Here is a 23,420-nt window from a genome sequence, read left to right as displayed (position 1 = left end):
ATCTTCAACGCTGATATTTAACGGTATGAACAACTGTATTCCACACTGTAATAATAATCTTTTGTGTGCATTGAGGTGTAGGCGACTGTGTTTATGGAATATTAGGGATACCTTGCTGGATCGCACTGTGACCGAAAGTATTTTATTATTGTTTTTATTTTTTAAGTTTCTTTAAAACTGTGTTTACTGTACAAATAAAATGTAAACCATTTAGGACGTAAAGACTTAATGAACTTAGTGTTAGGCTGCAGTTCTCACTCAACTGTTATCAACATTAACATAGAAATGCTATTATAACCATCAGTATGTAAAATCAATCGAATCTGATGATAAATATGATTGGAAATCCCGAGGTAAGTGATGTAATAAGAATTTAGTCATAAAATATAATAATGCAGATATACCATGAACGATAAAGACAGGAATAATTTAATAAAAGACTGAAGTTTCCAAATTGTAATTACGAATCTTCACCCCTCTCCCTCCCCTCCGTTTATCATGAGATCGATCCGATAACTGAGTTACTGAAGGTAGCTTGGGTTTCATAATCGACTTAATAACCAACCACCCGGTGGTTATAACAATTACCTGCCTTAACGGGCAGTAGCGACGGGGAAATGACAAGCGAAACAAGGGTGGCTTTGTCCACAGAATTTGTTAAACTCATTATTTATTGATTCTCTTTCATACTTTATATTCATTATTTTTACTGAGTGAAATTTTCCTTCTCTCGTAGCCTGATGGAAAAGGTATTTTTCCTTACATTAAATAAATCCTTATAGCTGCTATAGAAGTTACAAGAATCTGAATGGGAAAATTGCAGAAATCCGTTATGATAATGATGAGAAGAACTAGCACGAAGAGTCGAGGAGTTACCTGAGAACAAGGAAATCAGGACACGCCACAACACAGGGCGAAGTAATGAAACTGTTAAATACCTTGGACGTAACGAAAACAGTAAGCTTAGACAATATATCTCTTTGAATAATGAGAACAGAGAAGAACCACTGTGACAAATAGCGAAGATCTTCAACCTCTTGCTTGAGACGGGACTCCTGCCAACCTGACTGCCATATATAGAAAGTAGGGAGAGAAGCGGCCTGTATTATTGACACAATCTCCATGAGGAAGAGGTCTGATTTTCCCAGCTGCGTGTGGGAATTTTTCCTTCATAGGTCATGCGTTTCGTAAGAGGCGACAAAAACGTTGGGAGCAAGGGGCTAGTAACCCCTTCCGTATAAATTACTAAGCATAAAAAGAAAAACTCTCGTTTTTCTTTTAAGGTCACCCTGCCACGGTAGGACACGGCCGGTGTGTTGAAAAATAAAATTGACACCAGTGGGAGCTACCATCGGATAAAGCATATACATAAACAAAAAAAATTAGACATCTGCTACCAGACCTATCTAAGAAGTGAGAACAATGCTTAGTGATGAGAGGTTAAACAACTGAACCAAATATTGCGAGGAAAAGAACCAGTGAAGACATGTTTACGATATAAAAAGAATTACGAAAAATTAATACGGTAAATATGTATACATTATTTGATTAATAAAGATCCGGGAGAAATAAGTTGGATGAGGAACTGGCAGAGGTAAGCTCAATAAGCAGTGTTCACAGTAGGTATCATAAAGACCGATAAGGCAGAAACTAGTAACACCTGTCAAGGTAGTGTGAGAATCAGGGGTCAGAAAGTAAGACTCAACACTCCCCCTCCTCGCAAGCACAAATCGATGAGAGTACACACAAGAACTTGTGTATACATGCACACTCATACTCATTCACAATATGCACATACACATTAATCATGCTTATCTTTCTTTAGACCGAGTTCGCACAATGTAATTTAATTTGTAAGCAAAACGCTGTTATTCTAGCTCAAATTTTTACAAAGTTTGGCCATAGTAACATCTTTACAGTAAGGTGTGCTACACCTGGAATACCACCCCGGCCTGCCCTGTACTATTATCAAGCCACAACTGACGGGCCAAAACGCAGTCTTAACTTTCATTAGTGTGGATATTTTATGATTTATTCCAGCTATGTTACTGTAGCCTCCACTGTGAGCTGAGCCCTTTAATCATTGTACTTAAGGAATGCATTTGAGTATCTCTAGAGGTGAGCAACAAAAACATTAAAACAAGCAAAATTTTAACCCTTGGCTAGAACACAGGAATCATAATAAAGATATCGTTATTACTGCCGTTTTACAAGGACAAAATAACTGGTCAGAACAGAAAACGGAAGATGTGTAGCGAAAAATCTCATGGTAGACCGTCGTAAATCAGAAGTAGCGTTTGTACAGGATAAACTCCAGGCTAAATACAGGGAAAGGGCTGGAGCCCTGTCATTACGGCTGCTTCCTCCATTTATCTACTATTTGCTGCTTGATAAAGTGGGTGTTAGTCATTAGGAAAATGAAGGTGTTTCAGGGAGCTAACTCCCTCCAAAATCGTATTTCTTCTTCAAGCTGTAAGTGTGCTAGCCAGTTTGTCATTGCAGAGGTTGAGTCTGAGCTCCTAGCCAGGTCTCTTAACTGGCCTTTGATAAGTAAGACGCATGTGCAACAGTTCGGTATCTTTATTCAGAAACGTTTTCGCCTACACAGGAGGCTTCCTCAGTCGAGTACAGAAAACTTAGCAGTAGAGATGTGAAGACGATGTAATCAGTCCATCACCCTTGAAGACGTAGTTTTGAGGTGGTCAGTCCCTCAGCGTGGAGAAGAGTTTTGCTCCAGGCTGAGGGACTGACCACCTCAAAACTACGTCTTCAGAGGTGATGGACTGATTACATCGTCTTCACATCTCTACTGCTTCAACTAACTTACTTGTACTCGACTGAAGAAGCCTAAATTGAAAAGCAGTAGTGATGTGAATGCATGAAATGAGTGTTACGAGGGATAGGTGAGGGAAGGGAGTGAGGGGAGCACAGAGGAATGAATGGAGGAATGAGGGGGAAGTAGAGAGAGGAAAGAAGTATAATAAGAGGGGAATTGGGAATCTAAGGTTTATAGACATTGTACCCTTTACTCCGACTGCCTAGTTTCCTGGGCAGCGCCACTCATCCTGCCAGTGAACTTATCCTCATACAAACAGTATATTATAACCCAAATATTTGACAAGCCACTGACGATATCAATTTCATTCTTGTCTGTTTCTGTTTACAGGTTTCACGACGCTTCAATATATTTATCTACAGTTAGCATTGCAATTACAATATCCTTATGTACAATTAACAATTCTACCGCAAGGTTTCGACTTTTTACTACAGTAAGCGCTGATCCAACAATACCATTTACAAGATACAATGATGTATTACGTAATATCCGGTTATAATCTTCATTACATCACTGCTGATAATAGCCAAGCATTCATCACTCAGTACAATCGGCGTTATATTTGACTTAAGAATGTCTGGTATAGTTACCATTATCTCCCCTTCCTCCCACGGAGGACTCACCTTTGTTCTGTCCTGCCTAATGTAAGAATCGGTGTTGCAGCTCATGATCATTGACGTAGACGTTAAGTTCTTTTTTGACACTGTCGCCTGTAAAGAGCAATTATCTCTGGATTATTTGTACTACTACTTAACAGTTTATTACGTCAGGATGACAGCACAACTGCTTCACGATAACGACACACTCTGGATAACTGCCTCAAGATATGAAAACATTGCCGAGATAACTGCGCCACGATGACCGCACAAGCCCTAGATAGCTGCGTCACGATGACCACACAAGCCCTAGATAACTGCGTCGCGATGACCACACACGCCCTGGGTAACTGCGTCACGATGACCACACACGCCCTGGATAACTGCGTCACGATGACCACACACGCCCTGGATAACTGCGTCACGATGACCACACACGCCCTGGATAACTGCGTCACGATGACCACACACGCCCTGGATAACTGCGTCACGATGACCACACACGCCCTGGATAACTGCATCACGATTACCACACACGCCCTGGATAATTGCATCGCGATGACCACACGCCCTGGATAACTACATCACGATCACCACACACGCCCTGGATAACTACATCATGATCACCACACACGCCCTGGATAACTACATCACGATCACCACACACGCCCTGGATAACTGCATCACAATGACCTCGACACAATCCAGCTGAGAAAAGCCACTGACCACAAATGGAAGAGAGAAGGGAGGGGGAAGAGGAAGTAGGAAGGGAGCGGAGGGATAGAAAGGATGGGGAAGGAAGGAGGAGAGGGGGAATCTTCGCCGCTTATTTCTTCCCCCGCCCTTCCCTAAACTTCCCCCTCCCATCTATAAGTAATATCATCACCCTCTCCCCTCCCTCCCTCACCTTAAATAAATCAGTCCCTGATTCTCCCCTCATCGGTCGTGCCTCACTCCACATTCCTCCATTGTTTCGTTCCGGGTTCCTTTAGTGTAGATGATGTTCCGCGTTCCTAGAAAGAGACTGGAGGTGTTCAGTGATTTGGAGGAGTGACTGTAGATGTTTTTCTGAAGACAGACTGGAAGTGTTCTGTGTTCTTGAAGAAAGAATAAAGGAGCTCCTGAAGAGAAACAGGTGTTCACTGTTGCTGGAGAGAGACTGGTGTTCCGTGTTGCTGGAGAGAGACTGGTGTTCCATGTTGCTGGAGAGAGACTGGTGTTCCATGTTGTTGAAGAGACTAGTGGTGGTCCATGTTGCTGAAGAGACTGGTGGTGGTCCATGTTGCTGAAGAGACTGGTGGTGGTCAGTGCTGCTGAGGAGACTGGTGGTGGTCAGTTCTGCTAAGAGACTGGTGGTGGTCAGTGTTGCTGAAGAGACTGGTGGTGGTCAGTTCTGCTGAAGAGACTGGTGGTGGTCCGTGTTGCTGAAGAGACTGTTGGTGGTCCGTGTTGCTGAAGAGACTGTTGGTGGTCCGTGTTGCTGAAGAGACTGTTGGTGGTCCGTGTTGCTGAAGAGACTGGTGGTGGTCCGTGTTGCTGAAGAGACTGGTGGTGGTCCGTGTTGCTGAAGAGACTGGTGGTGGTCCGTGTTCCCGGGGAAGCTCCCTGGTTGACCATTCCTTTACATATTTTATTATTAAACCATCAGTGGTAATAACTCCAAGAGTTTTTTCAAGTGGTTTATTAATCACAGTGGCTGCACAGTGGTCGTCAGCCAGGCTACGAGCTAACATCTTTAAACTGTACATTTTAAACTCCAGGGTGCACCCATTTCTCTGCTATGAATTATTATTATATTTTCACGAAACGCTGAACCCGTATGGGTCACTCAGCACCTCGATCCTCCGTCCACTAACAGCATTGCACTTCTCTCCTTGCCTCTACTTCTGTCTAGAGTCAAAATAGATGATGTTAAGATAGCATAGTAGAATACGTAATGAAGATAATTAAAGATGAGGTAATCAGTCTGCCAGCCTTGATTATCTTCCACCTCATGGTCTTGATCAGTCAGTAGCAGTGTGTACTATTAATGTAATTTGTACACATGCGCAAAATATCTTTACATCGGTTACCGACTAAGCGGTAATACTTCCAGCCAGATGAATTAGTTAAAATTACTGGCCAAGCCTGTCTACCTTCCCGGGGGTAGGCGATCCCTGATGTGACTTACCTTCTCTCTCCTCTTTCCTCACTCATCTACTCCGTGTTAGTGTTTATCTTCGTCTTGCATTTCTTGTCTTGGCCGTCTGCCTTTAACAAATTTTTCTCACTACAAAAAATTTGATGCTCTCTGATTTCGCATTATATGTATGTAATTATATATTATATATATATATATATATATATATATATATATATATATATATATATATATATATATATATATATATATATATATATATATTATATATATATATATATATATATATATATATATTATATATATATATATATGTGGGTGTGGGGGAGAGAGACCTTCATTGAAACGTAAAGGGAATCGATGGCGTAGAAGTTTGTGACTCTTGTGATACTAGCGTGACAGTTTGTCTTGATTTCGATCTAGAGAGTTGCATTTAAGAATTAGGTTTCATAAAAGAGAATTGATCAGTTCCTTCCAGTTATAGTCTGTCCAAAGCCTGGAATATCTTGTCACGAGAACATTCATAACCAAAATCTCACAGGACCTCGATCCTCTTACTTAATTGAATACTCTATCCTTCTTTGTTTACCTACGTTTCATATTCTTCATTTTTAACATCAGAATTATTGTTTCTGCCCAAAACTGTGGCCTCTCTCTTCTGTTCTCACTTTGGTCACTGCGAATTGCCCTTGTTCACTATTTTAATGACTCAAATCTGGTTGTGGTTTTTAACATGCCTGAATAAATACAACACTATTTTTATTTCATTGTTTACAATAAAGCTTAATAAACCATCAAGTAGAGATTGGGCATTTATTGCGCCGGGATGGAGCCAGCCTCATCTTGAAAATCCAGAGGAATGCTTGCTGCTGTGTAACAAGGTAGATCTGCGTACCAATATTAAAATTCCTCCATATTCCCTATAACACTACGTAGGTAACAGAACAGGATTAGTAGACGACAGATCGAGCCACCACCAGTATTTCCGCTGAATAGCCCACATGAATTTAGCGCTTCATATATAAAAATATAATAAAAAATACTAGATATTGCCTTCACTTCAAGGGCAATCCACCTAGGTAGATATCCAAGCAGAAATGATCCTCTTTACCTCAGGTTACCTAACAGAATATCCTGGCTCGAGTATTAAGCTGCTCTCACACTCTTCTCATCAACATATTTAATGAAGTTGGTTGGTGTTAGCGTGGCTGGGCTCGTGTTATCCACACTCTCATTATCGTAATCACACTCGCCACCTCATCTACGCTGAAATGTGTCGCTCCTTCGTTTTTCTCTCTCAAGTTTGCCTTAATTAGGCGGATGTATTTTGTTTTGATTAGTATGATTTTATTTCTTGTTCTGTGTAGTGTCTGTTCTTAGAAGTTTTCTCTTCCTCTCTCTCGCACACGCACATAAACATAATACAAAATATCGCTCACACCCTCTCTCGTTGGCTCTCGCGTCCTCCCTTTCTAGCTCTCCCTCCCTCTGGCTCCATTTCTCCCTTTTCGCACCTCTCGCTTGCTTTCTCATCCTTCCCTCTCGTTTGCTTGTTCCCTCTTTGTACTCTATCGGTGATGGGGAGCGAACCCTCTAATAGACCATACTGTCTTAACCTCATCCATCTTCACACTAAATAGAAGTAGATGCAGCGAGAGTAGTGCCTTGCGAGAGTAGTGGCCCGGTGGTCTGGTGGCTAAAGCTCCCGCTTCACACACGGAGGGCCCGGGTTCGATTCCCGGCGGGTGGAAATTCCGACACGTTTCCTTACACCTATTGTCCTGTTCACCTAGCAGCAAATAGGTACCTGGGTGTTAGTCGACTGGTGTGGGTCGCATCCTGGGGGACAAGATTAAGGACCCCAATGGAAATAAGTTAGACAGTCCTCGATGACGCACTGACTTTCTTGGGTTATCCTGGGTGGCTAACCCTCCGGGGTTAAAAATCCGAACGAAATCTTATCTTAATCTTATCTTATCTTGCTGTTAGTGGACGGAGGATCGAGGTGCTGAGTGACTTATACGGGTAAATGTACTAATAATTCACAGCAGAAAAATGGGTGTACCCTGGTACACCTTGTCGCTATATCTGCTTACTATAATTTGATCAAGAGTATTTAGCTGATTGCAGCTAAAGCCTCTTGATCAAATGAATTGGAGCTCTCCTGTCCTTCCTTGGGTCACACCTGATTACTTCTCATTCCTCAGGCGAGGCATGACCTAATATGTTTAGCGCTTCCTTACCAGTATTATAAAAATAATAATGATGGTAATAATAAACTATAATATTACATTGGAAGTGGGAAAGGATGAAGGTGAAGCCATGGGTAAGGTAGAATGTTGACTACAAAATTCAGTTCCGAGAGCAAGTTTGATTAACAATGCTGACATTTTATGTTTCCACGCGATATAGCGTCACTTCTGTTATTTATATGAATATTGTACCTCACATTACATATATGTTGCATATTGCTTTTGATTTGTTTGCGATCCGTTGGCTGTGTGGAACATGATACAATTACAATCATGTTCACTAGTATCACAAAGGTTATATGACTTCATAAATTTGATAAAATTGTCCATTTTCTTTTATTACCTTTATGGAACACTGAGTTAAGGAAACTCAAGAGATATAAATAACATGTGTGTGTGTGTGTGTGTGTGTGTGTGTGTGTGTGTGTGTGTGTGTGTGTGTGTGTGTGTGTGTGTGTGTGTGTGTGTGTGTGTGTGAAATGTTTGTTATGTGTGTCTCAGTGCTTGTGAGTGGTGCGCCTCAGTTACTCTGCGCTCTCTCTCTCTCTCTCTCACACACACACACACACACACACACACACACACACACACACACACACACACACACACACACACACACCTGTGGTTGTATCACACTACGGACACCGTGTTTGTATCTGGATTGGCACTTGTGTTTTTTAATACCTTAGGGGTCCCCGTTAACAGATAAATTTCCCGTTTTTTCCAAGCGATGATACGACAGTTTTACTGTGGCGTTAAAATACTTCTGTTGTTGTAATGGCATAAAATTAGTTTTGGACTATTGTGATAACTTTGTTGTGTTACTGTTCCAGAGTCGTTTTTTATTTACCTTTTATTCCGTGTAGAAGAGGGGAAAGTAGCGCCTTCATGCTGGTGAAGGGCTCTTGATCCAAGGAATTTGAGCTATGTTCACTTTGCATCAGACCTGATGGACTTCATTCCTCCGACGCTATGACCCTTATGGGTTTAGCATAGGCTTTGCGAACGCTCTCCTCTCTTGTTTTGTGACTTTGTTAGCCTACTAGTGTTGACAGTTATTCTTGGCTAAATAATCTTTTAATATTTAAAATAAATTAAAAAAATGTAATACCGGAAGAATCATATACAATTTAATGTTGATTTGTTTTTAGAATTAAAGAAATTAGAGTTACTATGTATTGATTAACGAGTCACATAAATGTGTTTTTGTTATTCAGAGTCAAAATCAAATTTCGAGGATGATTCTATGAATTATTATGTGAGAAATTTCCTGAATTATTACGTGCAAGTAATTTGGGTGAGATAAGTTGGACTTAAGTCACAGTAGGTCGCAGGACTGTAACTTCCTCGATGCCCACTTCATCACTATTCACAAAAAGCTGTACCTAATATTAAATTAATAATTACAATATTAAACATTATACCAATAATGGTAGATTATAAAATGTGGACTGTATATGATTAGGCTTTCTGGGTACACAGAATATAATTATTGTACATAAATTATAATGGTGTTGTTAGAAAAGTAATTCGTATTAACACTTACCATTTAATTACTGTAGATGGATCACACACAATACCTGCTTGACACATGAACTGGCCAGCTAGATATCTAAATGAAAAGACTAATGGTGCACTTCCCTGTGTGAGTGATGGCATATTCCTAATCTTCCGCCATCGACACGTAATTCTTGAGATGCGCAAATTTCCTGTCTCAATTCTTCAACAGGGGATATTAACATGGGTTCCTATTACAAATTCAGGCCGAAATACCCGAATTTGGCCTCGAAGACGCTGGATTATTAGCTGAAGTTTCCAAGACAACCAGTGCTAGCAAATTACAAATGGCGCCCCCCCCCTGTATCATTCCGCAGCCACTGCACACCCTCCTTCACACAAAATTTCTAGTAGGGTCAAATCAACATCATTGTAATACACAATTATTATATTCAAATTTACACATGCTGAATTCAGGAAAATTCCAAATTTTCCACAATGATGTAAGGAACCAGAGGGTATTTACCAGTTTCCTAGAATATGACTTGGCTTTTCTGTGCTTTTATACTCTTCCTTTCACATAAGGACTACACACACACACACACACACACACACACACACACACACACACACACACACACACACACACACACACACACACACACACGCACACACATGCACACCCAGTTATACCCTGCTTTACGTCATTTCGGCCTACTTCAAATTCACCTTTACGTCACTCAGCAACGTCACCTACGTCATAAATTTTTTGTGTTCATTATTCTTTAAAAAATGTGACTGAAATGTTCTTTAAGGTCTAGCAATAGTAATACTCTTTTCCGATTTATTTACGCTAGTTTTGCGGTGTTTATCGTCATTTTAAGACATTTTTAAGGCATTATGTCCGGTTTACGTCAAAAACCGGGTTATGCCACAGCTCTTGGAACCAATTAATGACGTAGGGTCGGGTATGACATTATATATAATATATATATATATATATATATATATATATATATATATATATATATATATATAAATATATATATATATATAATATATATATATATATATGGATAACATAAGTTGTTTGCATCACTTACACAAAGCAGTTTATTAAAGAATATCATGGCTGGAACAATGAGAATCGCCCTAAACATCATTACTTTCCCTCTCCAGAGTGCGGATTATTTGTATATGCAGCTTTATTACCCTGTATTACAAGCTTGGTGGCAAGGTGACGTATATTGCTGGCATGGTAACGTTTGCATATTGCTAACAGCTTGACGTGTTTATATTGCTGGCAGGGTGACATGTATATATTGCTGGCAGGGTGACATGTATATATTGCTGGCAGGGTGACATGTGTATATTGCTGGCAGGGTAATGTGTGTATATTGCTAGCAGGGTGACGTGTGTGTTTTGCTATCAAGGTGACATATATATTGCTGAAAGCGTGATGTATGCATATTGCTGGAAGGGTGAAGTGTGTATATTGCTTTGATAAATGGTTTTGAAAGCTGATAAGTTGATAAATGAGTTACTTGTGCAACATCTGGACATCCTTATTCTGGAGACGATTCACCAGCCAGTGGCTTCTTCGGTCAAATTCAGATAACGTGGAAGATTATTAGTTTGAGGTAATCAGTCCCTCAGCCTCACACATAGACTCCAGACTAAGGCACTTATTACCACAAACTCCTCTTGATCTTCCACCGTTCTTCTCTGAATTTGACTGAAAAGCTCACTGATTGGCGAAATGTCTCCTGAATAAAGATACTCCAATGTTGCACAAGTGTGTATGTTGCTGGCAGGGTGACGTGTGTATGCGGCTGGCAGGGTGACGTGTGTATGCGGCTGGCAGGGTGACATGTGTATGCGGCTGGCAGGGTGATGTTTGTCGTACGTATTTTTTTTTATACCATGTGCCAATATGAGTTACATATCAGTAATACAGTTACAGTACACCTCTGTACTGCCACACCTGATACAAGTGAACGTGTTACAAGCATGCACTTGTGAACATTTTTAATTAATACGGTTGACTGCTTTAGTCTGGAAAATAATACAAAATAGAATTGTCGGTATATTTTGCTTACACATTCACGGATATTACAACAAAAAATGATATTTGTAGACTAGTGTGATAGGGGGATGGGAAGGGCAGTATTGGGATAGGGAGGGGAAGCCATTCAACGATATTTTTTATTTATGCCATATAGCGGAAAAAATACATTGTCGGCTAAAAATGAATATGGCCAGTAAAAAGTCAGGAAAATTGTGTTCCCTTATGCTGAGAGACTTTTATTTGCAAAATTATTTGTGAATAAATGAAATGCATCATTGTTGACCATCGTAGATGGTGTTATGTACTTATGTTTACGCTTCTTTACGCCAGTGTTAATTATATACGTGGAAGATACGTAAGGACTTAATACCAAACCTAGACACTGCCATAACATACTGGAGTGAGAGATAGGGAAAGAAGTGTAAAATAAACCCAGTGAAAAACACGTGTGCTGTAGGCACGGTAAGAGAACACTGTATCAGCATCCATAGCCTGCGACTCTTCAACCTGATGCCACCAGATATTTGAAATATTGCCGAAACATGTGTAGAGGTGATAAATTAGACACATACGCAACACTTGGGTATCTTTATTGAGGAACCGTTCGACACACAGTGGCTTCATCAGTCCTTTGCATGGACTGATGAAGCCACTGTGGGGCGAAACGTTTGCTCAATAAAGATAACAAAATGTTGCATATGTGTCTAATTTATCAACTTTTCGGTTCTCTGAATCATTTATCTACATGTGTAGGGGTTTTGAAGAGGAAACTGGATCACTACTTCCACAAGGTAGATCAACCAGGCTGTGGTGGCTATGTAGTCGAACAGCAACAGAATGGTTGAACAAGTATTCAGTAGAAAAGTCTGGCCCCCAGAACGACTGCGAGACTGGGAAAACTCTCGAAATCGGCTATAAGTATTTCAAAAGGATCTACAGCGGTTGGTAAAATGTACTCAACTTTGCGCTTATGTGAAACATTTCATTGTTAGACTTTGTAACCTATGATTTTTTTTGTTATGTTTGCGTTTGTAATTAGAGACTTGTATTTTAAAATATCCTAATTCTTAAGCATGCTCTTCATACTAGGATGCTTCAACAGATAAGGTTGTTAGCATTATATGTACAGCCAGTCCTCTTCTTGATACGTTTAAAATTACCGTGACTTTTAAGAATGTTTATTTTAAAGGAGATATTTACAGAAACCTTTCAAAAACTTAGGTTTAACCACAAGAGCAAATTAAAAAAAATAAAACGAACGCGCCACGACTGGGAATGCAGTATTTTTCCGTAACCAATCAACGTTCAGATGTCCATGTTCATGTTCACCCATCAGTAATAATGGGTATCTGGGTGTTAGTCGACTGGTGTGGGTCGCATCATGCGACAAAACCGACCTAATTTGCCCAAAATGCTCTGCATAACAAAGGGCTTTCTGTGTAGTAGTATGTTATTGATGTCAGCTAGGCCTATACCTTGTACATGTACTTGCAAAAATTATTATTATTATTATTATTATTATTATTATAACACGACACGAAAGATGACGTTTCGGTCCATCTTTGGTCATTGTCAGGTAACTGTGACCGGACAATGGACCAAACCATTGTTTTAACTTTTTCCGTAGGTGTTAGTCATCTATAAGCCTACTTCCATCCTGGTCGTTGTCGATATCAACATGTAGAAAAGCAGGAAGCAAGTTCCTGCTACTGCCATACCTGTGATATGCCTCTGACCGGTTTCCAGAGTTCTCTCTCAGCCCAACTTGAGGTTCGACTCGGGCCTTGACTGATTAATCATGATGTTGTTGCTAGCGGTCCGAGGAGGGAGGAACTAAAAGGGGGGAGTGAAGGAGGAGGAGAATGAGGGAAGGAGATGAGAAGACTAGAACAAGGATGTAGGACATGAGAGGAACCTGCAAGTGAGAACCATATTGTCAGTCATAATGTGTTAAAACTGGATACATATATGGAGAAGAAGACATATTTTTGGCACCTTCCCATGTTATGTGCCATTTTCCAAGTAATAATTGCAGCTCTACTCAGTAGAGCTTTTATTAGAGTCCACTGGAAGGAAACCTTTGAAGCTCCCGTAACTTTTGAAACTTTAATGTACGATATCCTCATTGCTCTACTTAAGTCAGATCAGGCTGACACATTTCAGCACGATGCATGAAACCCATTTAGTGTAATAGAATATGGCAGGGAATCATAGTTACCTCGTGTTCCTACTATGTAACTAATATAAATAGGGTAGCAGCACACTGCCGAGGTATGTAGCTATAGTACAGAAAAAGTTGTTCCCTCTCATCATCCCTACCTCCCTCCCCCTTCTCTTTCCATCCCCAATTCCTTCCATCCACTTCCAGCGTAGTATTATTGCTGAGCCATTACCTAAGTAATGCTGAATAAATATATGTGGCACCTCAGGCTTGACCGTTGAGGCAGCTGATTAATTACTGTAAATACTCTGGTTGAAGTGAGCCGCCTCTCATTAGTCTAATTGCACAACCCAGACTTTCAGTGTGGGGAAAAAAATGAATCGTTGATGGAATACACGAATCAGTGTTATGGGCGTTACTACACTTAGATGATTGTATTGTATTGTATATCTTGAAGCTCTAAATCTGTGTGAGTCATTCAACGTGAGGAATATTGGAGACTCGATCCTTAATCTACTCATTTTGGTGAATATCCTGTGTACTCACCTCTTTGCAGTTCCAGAGGTCGATTATTAGCTCCTGGTCTATCCTCTCCGCTGGCCGCTCACTATAGGGCTCACTCTCTTGCATGAGTCGAATCATACTTTTCTTAAAGCTATGTATGGATCCTACTTCTACCACCTCGTTGCCTAGATCGTTCCACTTCCTGACCACTTTAAGGCTAAAAATTATTTCTTAACATCCCTGTGACTCATCTGTGTTTTTAACTTCGAGCTGTATCCTCATGTACCTGAGACCCGAAACAAGCAGGTTTGTCTTGTCCACCCTGTCGATTCCTCTCACAGTATCTTGTAAGTTGTAATATCACCCCTTATCTTTATGTTCTCTTATGTCGGCAGGTTTAGCTTTTCTAGTCTCTCGTCATAGCTCAGACCCCTCAGCTCTGGGTCTAGTTCCGTTGCAAACCTTTGCTCTTTTTTTCAGTTTTTTTTCACATGCTCTGTCAAATGTAGGCTCCATAGTTTCTCTGCATACCAAAGATGTGCCTGACTTAAACTGTGTAGAGTTGTGAATGCCTCCTTGTTGTGTACTAGTCCATTAAAAGTTGCAGGTGGGGGGGGGGTCGAATTTTGGTTCCTGACCTTGTCTTAAGGCTAAGGCAGGTACAGGAGCTGAGTCTGTACATGAGCTAAGGCAGGTACAGGAGCTGAGTCTGTACATGAGCTAAGGCAGGTACAGGAGCTAAGTCTGGTAGAAGAGCTAAGCTAGGTGCAAGAGCTTAGGCAGGTCCAGGAGCACATCGTTAGGAGAGAGGCGGCGAGCGTGAGAGCGGAAAGCTTGTTAACGTCCAGGAAGTGAGAGAGAAAGGTGGTGGAGAAATGGCTTTGTCATAGTTATGAACACAATTACAGCAGAATTAATAATATTATATTAACGAAAGCAATATGAGGAGGAGGTTAGCAATGTTGAAGAAGGAGCAGCATCAAAATCACCTACACCCTTTCTCTACTCCTACTCTTCCCCTAACTTCTCTCACTCCTCTTCCTTCCCCACCTAGACTTGGTAATCTTTTCAGCACATCTGAAGATTATGATTGTCCTTTCCGCTATTTACCATACTTTTATTATTACGAACACAGATGAAGATATGGCTTGCATACCTTGCCGTAATGCGATTACCGCTTAGGAACAAACGAAAGACAGCAAAGAATAACTCAATAATTATATTTCCTTCAAAACAAGCTGATATTTACAATGTATTATAGCCTATGTACAGTATTGACACGATGTACAGTGAGCCAAAAAGCAAGCATAAGACACGGTGATCAATGTGGCAAATGCAGGCACAAGCCACGGTGAACTGTGAGCGACCAGCAGTGAAGCAAGTCTGTCGAAGTTGTTTCCACGAGTGTACCACATCGCTTCACATCACAGCTTTGGCGAGAATCCTTGTGATTGACTGGTTGAACCGAGTTACTGGTATAACGAAGGGGGGGGGCCTTTGATCATTAAACCCTTAGCACCTGGTTCGCTGGTCGGGAGGCATGCCTATATGGGTGTGTGACATACACCAAATAAAATGCAACATACTCTTAGCATGCCATATTTCTCTTGACTTTTTAAACTTCCAAACTTTTATAATCATGTCAGATCTTTAGCTCTTCTACTTTTTCAGAATTTTATTTTCTATATCGATTGGTTTTCTCCAAGAATTATTTTTTCACATGACTTTTTGCCTTTCTCTTTTTATTGTTTTAAGGCAGCGCTTCTCTGTGTGTAGTATTATGTCTTGCAATTTATTTTTATTGTCGTAACTAATTATGTTCCTGTGGTCTCCTTGTCAGTTCCGGGGGGTCATCACTGCGCTGCCTTGTCCCAGACTACTTCCTGGTTGGTCACTAATGCTTTTACCCACCTTTCTTTTCCTGTGAATTACTTTAAAGATTGGTAAACGTATACTATTAATTGATACTGATCGTTACTTTCTAAAATCCACCTGAAGACTGGCTTCTTTATCTAGAAACCCTTCGCGGTGGGTACCTGAATGCTAGTGAAAGGCTCTTAATCCAAGGAGTTCGAGTTACCTTCCTCTTGGGTCATACAGCACTTGGGGAATGAGATGAAACAGTTTTATTCCCATTCCCAAGTGATGTATGAACCTTACGGGTTTAACTCTTCCACATGAGGAAAAATTCTAAAATAAAGCACTCTGGATGGACTCTAACACGAGCATAACCGGTTGTGTATTGATGCTTTTTCTCCTAAATAGGATTTGAAAAATGTACCATAATAATAAAACGTGTTTAATATAAGACACCATATGTCTGCTAATGAAGTCTTAACACTGTCTCAGGATTACGCTGGACTGGAATCACTAAGCCTACGAGGGGTTAAGGAGTGTGTGTGTGTGTGTGTGTGTGTGTGTGTGTGTGTGTGTGTGTGTGTGTGTGTGTGTGTGTGTGTGTTCGCGTGTGTGTGTGTTCGCGTGTCCGCGTGCGTGTGCGCGAGTGAGAAAATGAGAGAGAACGAGGGAGTGTGTGAGTGGGAACACGGCAGTCAGCCTCCCTCCTCTCCCTGCTATTGGCTTATGTGAGGCATTAGGTAGTCCCTGTCGCCATTATAGCTTAATCGGCTGCAGTGTGTGATCCTTGTATGGGGTGTTTATGTTGATGAGTGGACACGTTACTCACTCTGCACCCCTACTGGTTGTGTCTTCTGTAATATGTGTTGTATGTCTCGTATTGTATGTGTATGCTGTGTTGTGTGTTTTGTGTTGTAGGAATGTTGCTTCTTTTTGTGTTTGTGGTATCGTTGTAAGTTATATGTTTTTTATGTTGAGAGTAATTATCTAGCAGTAATTACCCAGTTGTTTGCGAACGTTGACCTAACTCTTATGTTCTCTTAATGTAAAATATTCCATTATTTTACGTATATGTAACAGTCTTTCTCCTATGGTTGATCTATTGAGTACATAGGAAAATGTATAAGTCCTGGACTTAGGCCTGAGAAAATTCCGTTGTTACTTTTCCAAGGTGTTATTTCCTCTCTCACTGTTATTCTCGGCATTATTTTTCACGTACTCCCTGAGCCATCCGAACACACTTTCAGTACCTCCAGTCGACCTCTCATCCCTGGTAGAGCAGTATTAAAAGCTTTCCGACAGTTTTAGAATTTACACACTTCCTACCTTTATATTGCAGGTTTCATTTCTCAGCTTCTCAAAGACTTAGGCAGGGTTGTGTGGCTGGATTTTTTATGTAAAAAATTTCTTGTTCAAATGTTCAGCTTTATATTTAATTATCTTTGTCAAACTTTTCACAGTATGCAATTAGTGGTACTACGCTATAATTTACGGTCTCTCTCTCTCTCTCTCTCTCTCTCTCTCTCTCTCTCTCTCTCTCTCTCTCTCTCTCTCTCTCTCTCTCTCTCTCTCTCTCTCTCTCTCTCTCTCTCTCTCTCTCTTCTCTCTTCTCTCTTCTCTCTTCTCTCTTCTCTCTTCTCTCTTCTCTGTCTCTCTCTCTGTCTCTCTCTCTCTCTCCCTCCCCCGTCTTGTTTGAAAATTAGTACAAAGATAACTGTTCTCCAGCTATTCCCCGTATCGAGTGTCTTTTATATCTTAGCAAGGGTTTCGCACATGTGTTAGGTCATTTCCATACTCTTGGTGATGATGTAGCGACCGATCCCATGCTCTTTCTTGTGCCTCGTTCTCTCAGGTATCCTTGTACTTCGTCCCATGTTATTATAAAGTTCCTCATTTAATACAGAAGTATTTTACCGCCACAGTAAGACTGTCATATCGTCGCTTGGAAAAAACGGGAAATTTATCTGTTAACGGGGAACCCAAAGGTATTAAAAATCACAAGTGCCAATCCAGATTACAAACACGGTTTCCGTAGTGTGATACAACCACAAGTATGTGTGTGTGTATGTACTTACCTTTTTGTGGTTGCAGAGGTCGAGTCACAGCTCCTGGCCCCGCTTCTTCACTGGTCGCTACTAGGTCCAATCACTCCTTGCTCCATGAGCTTTATCATACTCCTCCTCCAAGCTATGTATGGATCCTGCCTCCACTACATCACTCTACAGATTGTTCCACTTTCTGATAACTCTTTGGCTGATGAAATACTTCCTAACATCCCTGTGACTCGTCTGAGTTATCAGCTTCCATTTGTGACCCCTTGTTGCTGTGTCACATATCTGAAACATTCTGTCCATATCCAGTCGGTCAGTTCCTCTCAGTATTTTCTGTTATCATTGTGTGTGTGAAACCCAACACTCGCCAAATTGTGAATTCTAAGAGTGGAAGTGCTGGTGTAAAGGGTGAAATTAGTGAGTGGATACTTACATTTGTGAAGATCTTTGTAGTGAAACCAGTGCATTTATTGTATTTAGTAAGCAAGATATAACTCACTAATGAACCCTAGAAGAGGAGGGAGAGAAGGGATAGGAAGGAACGGGGTAGGAGGGAAGGGAATATGATGGAAAGGGATAGGAAGAAGGGAATATGATGGAAAGGGATAGGAAGAAGGGAATATGATGGAAAGGGATAGGAAGAAGGGGATAGGAGGGAAGAGAGTCAATGAGAAAGGGATATTTGGGAAGGGGTTGAGTAGGGAAGGAGAGTGAGTGTGTCACTGTGAAGTAGTGCAGCCACATATTTCTACAACTCTTAGCCGTCACGACAATCACTCACCGTGAAATTAGATGGTGGATGCCATCCTCGCTATCTCAGTGAGGCCGTGAAGGGTCTTGGAGCACTACCCCTTCATTCCTTCCTCAGCCTGGGTACTGGGACACTACCCCTTCATTTCTTCCTCAGAGGGGGTAGTGGAGTACTACCTCTTCCTCAGAGGGGGTAGTGGAGTACTACCCCATCCTCAGAGGGGTTAGTGGAGTACTGCCCCTTCCTCAGGGGGGGTTAGTGGAGTACTGCCCCTTCCTCAGGGGGGTTAGTGGAGTACCACACCTTCCTCAGGGGGGTTAGTGGAGCACTACCCCTTCCTTCCTCAGAGGGGGTAGGGGAATACTACCCCTTCCTTGCCAAGGGGGGTAGTGGAGTACCACCCCTTCATTCCTCAGAGGGGGTAGTGGAGTACTACCCCTTCCTTCCTCAGAGGGGGTAGTGGAGTAATACCCTTTCCTTCCTCAGAGGAGGTAGTGGAGTACTGCCCTTATCTCCTCAGCGGGGGTAGTTGAGTACTACCCCTTCCTTCTTCAGAGGAGGTAGTGGAGTACTACCCTTTCCTTACTCAGCGAGGGTAGTGGAGTACTAACCCTTTCCTTCCTCGGAAGGGGTAGTGGAGTACTACCCCTTCCTTCCTCGGAGGGGGTAATGGAGTACTACCCCCTTCATTCCTCGGAGGGGGTAGTGGAATACTACCCCTTCCTTCTTCAGAGGGGTTACTAGAGTGCTACCCCATATTCCTTCCTCAGAGCGGTAGTGGAGTACTACCCCTTCATTCCTTCCTCAGTGGGGGTAATGGAGTACTACCCCTTCAAACCTTCCTCAGAGGGGGTAGTGGAGTACGACCCCTTCCTTCCTCAGAGGGGGTAGTGGAGTACTACCCGTTTATCCCTTCCTCAGAGGGGGTAGTGGAGTACTACCCCTTTATCCCTTCCTCAGAGGGGGTAGTTGAGCACTACCCCTTCATTTCCCTCTTCAGAAGGGAATACTGGGGTACTACCCCTTCATTCCATCCTCGGAGTGGAGTACTGGGGCACTACCTCTTCATTCACTCCTCAGAGGGGAGTACTCGGGCACTACCCCTTCATTCCTTCTTCAGAGGGGAATACTGGGTCACTGCCCCTTCATACCTTCCTTAGGGACTCCTAGTGTCATACAACGCTAAGTAATTTGAATGTGAAGTTTGACCCGAGGAAGGGTAGAGTAGCTTAGTTTTCTTGGATCAAGAGCACTTTACTGGCCTCTAGATACCTCCCTTGAAGGTCTGTCTTTAAAATAATAAAGGTTGAAAGAACAAAGGTAGGGAATCCTGCTCTCTAATACAGTAATTATTTATTTCCTTTTGTACCTCTTATCAAGATTTTTTATTTAGGCGCAATTCTAGAAAACAGTTGAAGGTTACTTTTAAGTTTAGTGTCTGTGGGAGCTGGATCTGTGGGAGCTTTATCTGTGGGAGGTGTGAATGTGGGAGTGTCTCTGTGGGAGTACCTGGACCTGGAGTTTACCTGGAGAGAGTTCCGGGGGTCAACGCCCCCGCGGCCCGGTCTGTGACCAGGCCTCCTGGTGGATCAGAGCCTGATCAACCAGGCTGTTGCTGCTGGCTGCACGCAAACCAACGTACGAGCCACAGCCCGGCTGGTCAGGAACCGACTTTAGGTGCTTGTCCAGTGCCAGCTTGAAGACTGCCAGGGGTCTGTTGGTAATCCCCCTTATGTATGCTGGGAGGCAGTTGAACAGTCTCGGGCCCCTGACACTTATTGTATGGTCTCTTAACGTGCTAGTGACACCCCTGCTTTTCATTGGGGGGATGTTGCATCGTCTGCCAAGTCTTTTGCTTTCGTAGCGAGTGATTTTCGTTTGCAAGTTCGGTATTAGTCCCTCTAGGATTTTCCAGGTGTATATAATCATGTATCTCTCCCGCCTGCGTTTCAGGGAATACAGGTTCAGGAACCTCAAGCGCTCCCAGTAATTGAGGTGTTTTATCTCCGTTATGCGCGCCGTGAAGGTTCTCTGTACATTTTCTAGGTCAGCAATTTCACCTGCCTTGCAAAGTGCTGTTAGTGTGCAACAATATTCCAGCCTAGATAGAACAAGTGACCTGAAGAGTGTCATCATGGGCTTGGCCTCCCTAGTTTTGAAGGTTCTCATTATCCATCATCATCCTGGTGTCTTTGGTAGTGTGTTTCTGTGGGAGTGTGTTTTTGTAGGAGTACGTCTCTGTAGGAGTATGTCTGTGTGGGTGTATGTCTATGTGGAAGTGTGTATACATTTCTTTTGTGAAGCACGTTCACAAGCGTATAGGTCCAGGTGTGGTGCAAACATCATTCAAGGGATTCCTTGATGCCGGTGAAGGGCTCTTTAAAGTTTCAAGCCTGAAAAACAAGCAGAGTTTATTTTAATCACGCTTGTGGTTCACGCCCATCCCGTTTTTTCCCCTCCCCAGTGGGCGTGTGTTTGGTAGTGTCGGCGGAAGTTACCGGGGAGCCCCAGAGTAAAACCACTCGACCCACTTGTGATTATTTCCACCACCGTTGAACCACCGCTCGCCCGCCCACACCGCTCGCTCCTCCGCCGCCCACACCACTGCCCTAAAGCAAGCAAACACTTGCATACATGCGAGCATATATTTAGGTATCCGCAAAAGGGTAGGTTTAACGTTTGACTGAAATTATTTTTCTTCCATGGGCTTCGTTAAACTTGAGAATGCCTCATCCGATTAACTTCACGTTTTAAACGCTGCTGTACTGTAATTAGGGAAAAAAATCATGAAGTTATTAGCGTGTGCAGATATCCTCGGTCACTACAATATACTGTAGAATCTACAGTATATTATAGTGACCATGAATGGTTTACAGGGTAGACCATCCATGGTTTTAGTTTTCATGCGGTAACTTAAGAAGGCTTTGTGATGGGTCTAAAATTTCAACACTGGTGTATCGTAATTTGAAGATGGTTTCTATTGTTATTAATGTATGTTAGAATTTTATTTTTAAAATGGTGTGGTAATTTTTCCCATAAATACTTTGAAAATTCCTCGTTTGAACTGCTTCAATCGTTAATGGCTGATGTTTCTTATGAGAAGGATTGTATCCTACGCGTTTAGGTTGTACAAATGTAAATTTACCAGCATACTAACATACTTAAAGATAACTTGGAATCGTTAGATTTCGTGCGATAATTGAAGAATGTTTCTTGTGGGTGGTTTCCAACTGTTAATGCTGGTCTCATACACAAATAACCCGCACATTGGAAGGTTCAACTTATTAGGCTGCTCACATCATAGTTTTTAGTTTTATTAAACATAGTGAAACTGATTTCCAGTCATTTACTGAAGAATTTCTTATCGGTTTTAAACCTTTAACGATGGTGTATTTTAGAGGAAAATTCGCATTGATCAGAGGACAGAGGAACGCGCCTCCATCACTCTTCGAACTGGATGGAAACAAATACAATATGAAATATAATAAACACATGATCTGTACGAGTTTAGCGCTACTGGATGGAAATAATATTAATAATCACCTTTTTCTCCTGCCAGCTAACGAAGGCAATTTCAGTGTTAATATCTTTGTTTCTACAAGTACATGTACAAGGCATACAGGCCTAGCTGACATCAGTGATATACTATTACATAGAAAGCCGCTTGTTATGCAGAGGATTTCGGGCAAATTAAGTCAGTTTTATCCCGGGATGCAGCCCACACCAGTCGATTAACACTCAGGTACCCACTTTTACTGATGGGTGAATATGGACAACCGGTGTAAGGAAACACGCCCAATGTTTCCACCCTTGACGGGGAATCAAACCGGGAATTCAGCGTGTGAAGCGATAGCTTTGACACAAGGCAAAGCTCTCGCTCTTTTTTTTTGGGGGGGGGGGGTTACCTGGAGGTTATTCCGGGGATCAACGCCCCCGCGGCCCGGTCCATGACCAGGCCTCCCGATGGATCAGGGCCTGATCAACTAGGCTGTTACTGCTGGCCGCACGCAGTCCAACGTACGAGCCACAGCCCGGCTGATCCGGCACTGACTTTAGGTATCTGTCCAGCTCTCTTGAAGGCAGCCAGGGGTTTATTGGCAATTCCCCTAATGCTTGATGGGAGGCTGTTGAACAGTTTTGGGCCCCGGACACTTATGGTGTTTTCCCTTAGTGTACCAATGGCGCCCCTACTTTTTATTGGGGGCATTTTGCATCGCCTGCCCAGTCTTTTACTTTAGTAGGGAGTGATTTCTGTGTGCAGATTTGGGACCATTCCTTCCAAGATTTTCCAAGTGTATATTATGATATATCTCTCCCTCCTGCGTTCCAACGAGTACAAGTCAAGTGCTTCCAAGCGTTCCCAGTAGTTAAGGTGCTTGACAGAACTTATACGTGCAGTAAAGGATCTCTGTACACTCTCTAGATCTGCGATTTCACCTGCTTTGAATGGAGATGTTAATGTACAGCAGTATTCCAGCCTAGAGAGAACAAGTGATTTGAAAAGGATCATCATGGGCTTGGCATCTCTCGTTTTGAAAGTTCTCATTATCCATCCTATCATTTTCTTTGCACGTGCGATCGTGGCACTGTTGTGATCCTTGAAAGCGAGATCCTCAGACATTACTACTCCCAGGTCCCTTACATTAGTTTTCCGCTCTATTGTATGGCCGGAGTCAGTAGTATACTCTGTTCTAGTTATTATCTCCT

Source organism: Cherax quadricarinatus, chromosome 50, assembly GCF_038502225.1.
Source record: "Cherax quadricarinatus isolate ZL_2023a chromosome 50, ASM3850222v1, whole genome shotgun sequence".
Lineage (NCBI taxonomy): Eukaryota > Metazoa > Arthropoda > Malacostraca > Decapoda > Parastacidae > Cherax > Cherax quadricarinatus.
Note: the sequence above shows the minus strand (reverse complement) of the source record.